Raw genomic sequence first — 11,111 nt, forward strand, 5'->3', positions numbered from 1 at the left:
GTTCTCTCTGAATGACTGCCTCTTAGTCCAGGTTCCTCATGAGCACAATTAAGTGTTTTAGAATTTCCATTATTTATCATATTATTCATAGTTTAGCATGATTCACAAAGTCAAAAGTCTTTGAATAATCAGTGAATCACAAGTAAACATTTATCTGATATTCTCTGCTTTCAACCAAGATCCATCTGATATCAGCATTACATCTCTCATTGCATCCATGTCCTCATCTGAATCCTCATTCCTGTGGATGTACTTGTGCTATCGTTTTTAAATTATCTTCAGCAAAATTTTATTTGCATGTGATATTATTCTGTCAATGAATACTTCCATGTTGCTATGATCCAAAACAAGTTTCAGCAGATCTTCCATACAAAAAAACAGGAATAAAGGCCCAGTAATCTATTCCTAAAATGATCCAAAGAAAACCCTGTGGATCACAATGATCAGATCTGCAAATGATTATGGAGACGGCACAAGACTGGGAACTTATCTCATTCCATGTTCCTGGGGTCGTCATGAGACAGGGTCAACTGGAAGGCAGCTAAGAATAACTTAAGAGTACAGATTTGTTTCAGCCAAAGGCTTTACTCCTATATTATCAACTACACTTTCCAACAGCACTGTGAAGAGGGAAATTATTTTACATATAAAAAATCTGATAAGTATTTCAGAAGATTAAATTACTTATTCACAGACAAAAAAGTAGAAAACCATAGCCCTGGATTTGAAACACACAGTCTAATTCCTGCTCCTGAGATTTAAATTACTAGAAACAACTGCCTATATTGCATCTGTAAAACAAAAGTAATAATAATAACACACAAAGTGCACTCCAGAAATGTGTGCTTATTAAATAACATTATTTTATCTTCATCAATTAACTCAATACACCAAAGATTAAGTTAGAGTTGTTATGTAAACTTAGACACACAGCTCATTGTGATTGTCCACATGTCCACATCTGGGTTTCTGTTTTTAATCTAAATTTATATCCCTAACTTATACTATATTCTAAAACCAAATATAACTGATTTTTGTATGATTATGTTTGCAATGATCTTACTCAGGCATTACTCTAATTATAATAATTAATGATGATAATTGTGAGTTGTAAACTAGAAGCTCAAACATAGGAGGAAATCACTAGTTCAAATTCATATATAAAATCTTGTTTACATTTTAACTGTCAAGCACGGTTCTTTGTTTTGAGACACATATGTTAAAACATTGATGATATACAATAATGTATATGAATTCCTAACAAGTCATAGTAGGCAAGGGAGCTAATATTTAAAGAAATTGCAAAGCACTCTATTATGTTTTTTAGCACTGCCCAATTTATATAAAATGTAATTTAAGTTCCTAGAGATAAACATTTTCACATTTTGTAGTTAAGTTCACTGACATTGAAATGAATGCCCGAGGGTTGTAATCATGACTAAGGGGCACCTGTTTTTAACCCACTGTGTCTCAAAGGCCAGTCATTAAAATAGCTTGACTAGTAAATAAGGAAAACATAAAATTAAAAAACAAAAACCTAAAGAACAAACATTTGGTGAACGTGCCCTAAAACGAATGTAACTAATTCATTCTGGTTTTTGCAATAATTGTTGCTATTATTAGGTACTGTCCAGATGGTTCTGACACATAGCAAAAATATGCAAAACAGAACAAAACACCGCAGAGTCCTGTGTCAGCCTCAAAATTGCAATTATGCGTGAGCCTTTGCTGATGCCATTGTACCAATCCATGTCCTTGGGGGTCATCCTCTTTTTTGCTGATCATCCACTTGACAAAGCATCAGATCCTTCTCTAAATATTGGTCCCTCCTGATATGTCTGAAGAATGAAAGACAAAGTCTCAGCATCCTGGGTTCTAAGGAGAATGCTGGCTGTACTTCCCTCAGTTCTTCTGGAAGTCCATGATACTTTAAATATTCTTCTCCAACATCATAATCCAAATGCATTAATTCTAAGGTCTTTATTATTCATTGTCCTACTTTCATATGCATATGAGGCTACTGAAACTACCATGAAATGGAATCAGGCACACCTTAGTCCTCAAAATGATATCTTTGCTCTGGAACATTTTATAGAGGCGTTGTATAGCACATCTTTCCAATGTATCATTTGATTTCTTGACTGCGGTTTCCCTGAATGTTGATACTAGATCAGGTGTTCAAGCAAAATGAATTATTTGACAAGTTTTCTACAATAATGCCTATATTTAAAACACCACCAACAACAACAACAAAAATATCTTTGCCTGGGTGTAACAGACATACAATGATTACACATATTTAGGTATGTATATTTGGGAATGACATGTGTAATGGAGCAAAGTTCATGAGCATTTTGACCAGGACTAAATGATTAAATTCATTGGTTTGAACCTCAAGGTCAAAAGAATGCAAACCACCAGGTCAACAGTTCAAGTGCACCTCAAGAGAAAGATGAGGTTTTTTGCTCCTGTAAAGATTCCGTAGTCTCAGAAATCATATACAGGCTTGCTATAAGCCGTAATTGAGTGAATGACAGAGGGAGAGCAAGTAGTAACTACTGCCTAGTTTATAATGAGGAGGTAATCAGACAGTGTAATCATAGTGATTACCATAATGTCTGCCACATGGTGAATATTTAATAAAAATTGGATTTGTTATCATGGCCAAGATCCCAGAGGAAGGGAATGTTAGAGCTCAGATTCCAAGGCAGTTCTCACTTTTCTCATACTGTGCCTTCGTGCTAAAATCTCTAATCAAAACTAAATACTTCAATTGTGCCAACAACCATAGCTCTTCTTTGACAACAGAAAGATAAACAAAATCTGATTCATTTCTACATGGTTAGGCATTGTAATGATCTATCAGAACATGTATGAACCTATGCTTATTTTTCATCATATAAAGTTTTTTTCCTGGTGGTTTATCTTGCTAAACATTGCTACTATTTGTTCACTGAAATAACAGAATCTGTAACACATTTTCAGGGCACAGTATAGATCTTGTCTTGCTAAAACTGCTAGAGCAATATATACCCTTTCCTATAATTCATTGTACTCCATTAAACAAAGCTTCATCCATTTATAAGATTGATATTGTTCTTGTTACATGCCATCGAGTCAGTTCTGTCCCATAGTGACCCTGGTAGGGTTTCTGAGGAGCAACTGCTGAGTTTGAACCTCAGACCTTGCTGTTCAAAGGACTCTGTGGTTCCAAAAACCTTGCAATGGAGCCATGAACCCAGAAAGCCACATCAGGACTCCATAAGAATGATATAGAAAGGGTTATTCAAATCCATGGTCCTTTAGATGTCTTCAAAAGTATCTGAAAACCTCATTGGAGGCATGATTGCTGTTATTTCAATCAACCACCTTAAGGAAGATACCAAATAATGCCATACGTATAGTATTCAAAATGAAGTGCTTCACCAGTTCCATCCTTTTCATTCTCTTTCTCGTGTTCTCTGTTTCGCTCTAGATTTTTACTCTGAGTTTTCATTGAGAACTTAATGAGACAAAGCCCAAACTCTCTTGAGCTCTCACAATGATTTGACTTGGGTTCCTACAACACAGTAGTTTCAGCTGAGTTACTGAAAGGAGCTCTGGTAGCGTAGTGGTTACGAATCGGGCTGCGAACCTTAAGGTCAGCGGTTCGAAACTACCAGCCGCTCCGCGGAAGAAAGATGAGGCTTTCTACTCCCGTAAAGATTTACACCCTCGGAAACCCTGTACAGTGTCGCTATGGGTCAGAACCGACTCGATGGCACTTAACAACAACAACAACCGATTGAATGCAATACTAAATTGTATTTGCCTTAGTAGCTCAAAGTGTATCATTCTTAGAGAACAATTTTACATTCATTTCCAAAGTTAAGTACAGGCATGCATTTTCTCAAGAGTTCAACAGCAGAGTTGTATTTGATTGGGCCATTTTAACAATGCAAAGTTGTTCTAGGGAGACCTATGTAAACAGGTTCAAGTATTCCAAACTGAAAACCAATTAAATGAAAAAAAATGTATTTTGCGGCTTAAACAAAGTGTGTTCCAATTAATTTAATTTTTTGGTTGAGATTTAACATATTTAATATTTTTTAAGAACAAAGAAACCTTGACTGCATAAACCTCATAAACATCTTTCTATTCTAAGGCACTTAACAACAACAACAACATTCTAAGGCAGAAGAGAAAGCCCAGCCTCAATGACTAGACACATATATAAAGATGTCTGAGGGCTTACAGTATTGTTCTTAACCTTGATCCAGACTTTACATTGTTGGAAATTCACATGTGAATATCATGAAACTTTAATAATTTCTACCTATTAAAGTTGTGGTAAACGAAAACAAAAACTAAAAGAAGCAACTGCAGAGTTATACTGGTTGGCACTGTAGGATAAGCACTTGACTGCTAATAACAATTTCAATGGTTCAAACCTATAACAGGGTTACTCTGAGTCAAAACACAATCAATGGTATTTAACAGCAGCAACAAAAATGAGTATTTTTGTCTCTGTAACACAGAGGAGATATTTAAATCATAAGACAAAAGTTCAAACCAATGTCAATTTTCCTTTGTTAAGCAAAAAAAAAGGTTTTTCATTATATGCATAGGAACTGACTAGGTGGCACATAGCAACAACAGTTAACTGATAACTTAGAACAGAACAGATTGGTTTCAATGTATAGCAACTTTGTATCGGATTTCCAAAGAGTGGCTTGTGTGTTTGAACTGCTGACCATGTGGTTAAAACTGACCTTGTAGCCCAGTGCTTAACATACAGCATCACACCAGAACTCCAAATTAGTGACTTCTTGCTGTTGTTGCTAAGATGCCATTGAGTAGATCACAACTCATAGTGACCCTGTATAGGGTTTCCAAGGAGTGGCTGGTATGTTTGAACTGCCAACTATATAGGGTTTGGTGGTGGTGGTGGTTATGTGCTACGGAGTCAGTTCTGACTCATAGCGACCCTGTACAGGGTTTCTGAGGCTGTAAATCTTTATGGGAGCAGAAAGCCTCATCTTTCTCCTGCAGAACCGCTGGTAGTTTTGAACTGCTACAGGAGCATACAAAATCTCTTATTTCTCTCTCAGAGAGGTTGGTGGGCTCGAACCATCGTTCTTTTGGTTCACAATCCAGAGAGCTTATTTGACGGAGTAACTGTGCTCATGGAGTCCTGGTGTGGCACTGTAGGATACACACCAGACAGCAAGATTGTTTGAGCCGGAAGGTAGGTGGTTCAAACTACAAGGTCGGCAGTTCAAGCTCACCAGCTGCTTCTTTGAAATGCTATAGCTATATAGGGTCGCTATGGGTCAGAACCAACTCAATGGCATTTAACAACAACTATATATATATACATACATATAGTCAAGAACTAGATACCTGTCATAAGAAAATTTTCTTCCAGAGATGCTGGCCAGACTCCTTTTTCTTCCCTGTTGCTGCTTATTCTGAGCTGACTTTCCTTCCCCTCCTCCTTTCCTTCCCTTTGCTCTCACAGCATGCTCCCAGGAAGAGCATTCACTCAGAGAGGCCCTTAAACTATCCATAGAATAAACTGTGAAATGACTCAGTTTATGATTAACAAAATAATATTTAGTGAGTCTTGGTGTTGTCTTCTGTCTGTTAAAGCATGATTTTGTAAATGCCAGCCAATCAGGTATTTCTTCTTGTAAATTCCTGGGTCCTCTGTATTTAAATTCTGTGAGAAATTCCTGTTAATCCAGTACTTTGGTGAATCCTGCCTGGTCCTGGATTTGTTGGGTTTTTTTATTTATTTATTTTTCCATTCGAAATAAACTCTGGCACCACAGGATAAGGTGCTGGACTTACAAGCCAAGAAGTCACAGATAGAAAATGACAGATTTGGAATAATACCTAAAATTTTAAAATGAAAAACAAATGCTTTGAACATGTGGAAGATTAAAACCAAAATTACCTCACTGTTCATTTTATAAAATCTTTAGGATGAACAGGTTATTCTACAGCTAGATCTTACTTTTCTGGTGATTGCAACTGAGAAGATGCTGTGCAGGATAAATAATGTAAAATAAAGACTCTATCATAGGATTTGGTCTTTATGAGTGTGGTTCTGTATCCACAAAGATAAGATCAAACCAAACTTAACACAGAATGTTTTATAAGCTGTACTGATTGTTAGAAAGGAGGTTTTTTTGTGAGTATTCTCTGGTGTTAAATATGAAAACAACCCACATCCACTGTTGTCCACTTGATTTTGTCCACTCCATTCTGACTCTTAGTATCCCTACAGCACAGGATAGAATTACCTTGTTCCTTTTCCAAGGCTATAAAGACTATGGATGCAGACTGCTACATCTTACCCCAGGAGAAGAGATGGTGGGTTTGAAGTACTGAAAATCCAAGCACTTAGCCACTGAACCACATTGGTGCTAAAAAAAAAAATAGGTTTTAAATCTATAATGCTTTCCCATGGGCAAGGATTGTGATCCCAACCTTGTAAATGGCTCCTGCAAAGAAGTTGGATGGTAGCATTTGGAAAAGGTATGGCATCTAATTAAATGGAATGAATATTAAACACCAGATGCTTCCATAGATAAGCTTCCAACTTTCAGTGTCAACACCATAGACTGTATTACTGTCTCACAAGTAACAGTCCAGTGCTTTGATTTCCTGGTGACAATTTACCTTCCACGCGGACCTTTAGAAATATATTCTGCATGACCTAAGTATTGTTGTTGTTGTTGTTACGTGCCGTGGAATCGGTTCCGACTCATAGCGACCCTGCACAGGGTTTCCGAGGCTGTTAATCTTTACGGGAGCAGAACGCCTCATCTTTCTCCCGCAGAGCAGCTGGTAGTTTCGAACTGCTGACCTTGCGGTTCGCAGCCTGATTCGTAACCACTACGCTACCAGACCTAAGTATTAAAGGGCTTCAAAAATTAGTGCGTTGAAATGGATTGGTATTTGACACTCCAGGCATAAGGTTTACTGTGCCTGGAATGATAAAATGAAAAGGAATGACATTGCATTCATTGTATAAAAGACATTTCAAGATCAATCTTGAAGTGTGAATCTGTCTATGAGAGGATAATATCCATCTACCTATAAGGAAGACTAGTAAATATGACTATCATTCAAACTTACCACCAACTACTAAAGCCAAGGATGATGAAATTTTTAAGAAATCTACTAACTTCTTTAACTTGAAACTGATCAAACATGAAATCAAGATGCTTTGATAATTATTGATGATTGGAATATGCAAGTTGGAAACAAAGAGGGAGTATCAGTAGCTGGAAAATATGGCCTTCGTGATAGAAATGATGCTGGAGACTGAATGATAGAATTTTGTAGAAATGACTTATTCATTGTAAATGCCTTTTTTTAAAACAACACAAAGGTGATTATATACATGGAACACACCAGATGGAATACACAGGAATCAAATTGACTGCATCTATGAGAAGAGATGGTGGAAAAGCTCAACATCATCAACCCAAACAAGGCTGGAGTAGATTGTGAAACAGGCTACTTTCTTCAGGCTAAAGCTAAAGGAAATGAAAACAAGTCCACGAAACCAAAATATGACATTGATGAAATCCTACCTGAATTTAGAGACCATTTCACAAACAGATTTGAGGCATTAGACACTAATAACAGAAGACCAAAAGAGTTGTGGGATTACACAGAGAACATCATACAGGAAGAAAGCGAAAGGTCATTGAGAAGACAAGAGAGAAGGAAAACACCGAAACAGATGTCAAAACAGACTCTGAAACTTGCTCTCCATCATAGAGATGCTAAAGCAAATGGAAGAAATGAGGAAGTCAAAGAGGTGAACAGAAAAGTTCAAAGATCAGCTCTAGAAGACAAAGCCACATATTATAAATGAATGTGCAAAAACCTGTAGCGAGAAAACCAAAAAGGAAGAACACTGCAAAAAATGAAGCACCAACCATCCCTTCCACAACTCTCTCTACACTTCTATTGGGTTTGATAATCCATAGCAATGCCCACTCAGAACTGAGACACCATATGCATAGTTATGGGGTTTATTAGGGAAGTTAACAGGTTACAATTCAGGGCACAGTTGTTCCAGTCAGCTACTGATATACGTACGTACACAGGACACATCGCTCTACCACAAGACTCAGCCTGCAGGCACCCAGCTCTAGCTCTGTGGGTCAGCAAACTGAGTTCCTCGACATAAGTGCCTGGAAACACCTCACTCTACAAGCAAACTTGGTGTCAAAGTTACTCAGCTTCACTTACTCTGGGGGTGGAGAAGTCCAATGCTCTCTTTCTCGTGCTCTGGTTCTTGGTTCTGTTGCGGCTCCTCTGCCACTCCTTCAGTGTCACTAGCTCTCCATGAAGGCATTGAGGAGGTTCAATGAACAGGGATTTTGACGTCCAAAGGTTGTGCTCCACTCCTGGGTTTTCTTGTTTGAGGGTAGCGAGTTCCCCCTCCTGTTTCTGAGATGGCTCACTTTAAACTGACATTCGAATTCCAGGTTTTCACAATTGCAACTAACTCTGTTACCATCCACACCTGAATCATGTCTTTTTATCAGTATGTTCTCCCACCTTGTTCACCCAGATCCATCAGAAAAAAGCCCTATAGTGGGAGTTACAAACACTAGAAGATATGTATTACATAATTCACTATACCACAAACAGACTTAACATTTCTCAAGCTAAAAGAATTGAAGAAAATCTTCAAGTCTCAGTAATATTGAAGGTTTCTATGGGCAAAATGGAATACTGATATGGAATTGTGGGATAGGCACAGGACTATTGACCACAAAGTCAGCAGTTCAAACCCATAAATTTTTCCCTGGAAACCCTACACAACAACAACAACAACTCAGTCTTTTGGTGAGAGTTACAAAGACTATGGCTATGAGTCAGAACTGACTCAACAGAATTTAACAACAGCAACAACGGAAAAATATTGAATGATGAAGAAAGTATCAAAAGAAAATGAAAGGAATAAATTGTACCAAAAAGAAATAGTCAATATTCAACCATTTCAAAAGTAGCATATGATCAAGAACGGATGGTACTGAAGCAAGAATTCTAAATTGCACTCAAGGCACTGAAGAAAAACAAGGCACCAAGAATTGATGGAAGACAAATCGAAGTTTTTCAAACAAAGTAATGCAGTACTAGAAGGGCTCACTTATCTATGTCAAGAAATTTGTGACACAATTACCTCACCAACTGATTGGAAAAGGTCCTTATTTGTTCTCAGTTCAAACAGACGTGACCCAACAGAATCTGGAATTCATTGAAATATTAGCGAAAGATACAACCAGGAGGGAGAATGAATAAGGACTGGGAGAAAGCATAAAAACTGGATAAATAATTCTCTTAAAAACACAGATCTTGCACAGAACAGGTGAGGCAAGAGAATTAAACTTAGCAAAATACTTGCTTTTAGTGAATAACATAAATTTCTATACCCCCTCAAGCTCACAACGCCTAACAGATGCAGAAGCCCACAAACCACAAGCCCTACCCCTAGCAGAGTGGGAAAAAACTAGCCTATACAGCAACTTATTTGGTCAAGTTTTTAACCTAATCTGGTTCAGAGGTGGACTGGGGTCTAGAACCAGGTTCTTGGATGTGGTGTGCATGCATGACAAATGAGCATCCAATCAGAGAAACGAAGAGCCAGGAAGTAACATACAAAACCCCAAGATATTGTCAGTATTCCCAGGAACCTGCTGAGACCACGGCTGCGCGTTCCGCTTTTTAGCCCTATGAAGCTCCCAAAGGCTGTGAACTCTGGGGGATATTGTTGCGTGTAGCATGTCTCCCCTGCAGGTTCCCTTTCTTAAATAAACCCTTGCCATTTCACTCCATGACTTCCTTTTGCAGCCCACTCCAGGAACAGACTGATATTAATATCACATGCAAGTTAAATTTTGCTGAAGATAATTAGAAAACAGTTATAGCAGTACTTCGGCAGGGAATTGCCAGAAATTCAAGTCGGATTCCAAAGTGGACAAATGAGGGCCCTAGGCAAAGATCTAGAATAGAAAACCTGTTTCCACGATGGCACAGTTTATGCTATGGAATTAAAGATCCGCTAGAAAATAAATAAGGGAATTAAGGGCCATACTGAGCTTGAGTGATAAGCACCCTTACGTAGCCTCTTACGTAATCATGATGTAGTGCTTGGCAGAATGCCGGACTATATACACGAGCTGGGAAGTCCCAGTCAGCTGTCATCATCCCCACTGTACCGCCGCCTTTGCCACGCACTGTGCCGCTCGCTGCGTTTGCCACTGCGAAAGCCTTCCCGCCTTTTGCCTTTTGTTACAAATAAAGCGATGACCCACCTACCTTCTGGTACTAGAGTTTTCTTCCAGTTGCCTGCTCCTGGTGCTCTGACCCCACTCTCTGGGGGGCTACGAGCTGACAACAAGAAATCAGTGATATCATTATTGATGTGAGATGAATCTTGACTGAAAGCAGAAAATACCAGAAAGATGTTTACCCGTGCTTTATAAACTATGCAACAGCTTTTGACTGTGTGAAACATAACTAATTGTAGAAACATTGAGAATAATGAGTATTCCAGAACACTTAATTGTGCTCATGAGGAAACTGTACACAGACCAAGGGGCAGGTGTTTGAACAGAATAAAGGGATATCGAATGGTTAAAATCTGGAATTATGCATGCCAAGATTGTATCCTTTTGCCATACTTAATCAAGCCATATGCTGAGCAAATAATCCAAGAAATTGGATAATTTGAAGATGATTATTTGAAGAAGAATGTGGCATCAAGATTGGAGGAAGGCTTTTTAACAACCTATGATATGCAGATGATACAACCTTGCTTTCTGGAAACGAAGAGGACTTAAAATGATAAAGATCAAAGACTGTAGTCTTCAGTATGGATTGCTTTATACCTCAGTGTAAAGAAAACAAAAATTATCATAACTAGGTCAATAAATAACAGCATGATAAATGAAGAAATAATTAAAATTGTCAAAGACTTTACTTCAGATATGCTATCAGGAGGGACCAGTCCTTGGAAAAGGGCATCATATTTGGTTAATGGAGGGCCAGAAAAAAAGAGGAGGTTCCACTGTGTTAGAATAACACTGTGGCAAAAACTG

Source organism: Chrysochloris asiatica, unplaced genomic scaffold (assembly GCF_000296735.1).
Source record: "Chrysochloris asiatica unplaced genomic scaffold, ChrAsi1.0 scaffold00070, whole genome shotgun sequence".
NCBI lineage: Eukaryota > Metazoa > Chordata > Mammalia > Afrosoricida > Chrysochloridae > Chrysochloris > Chrysochloris asiatica.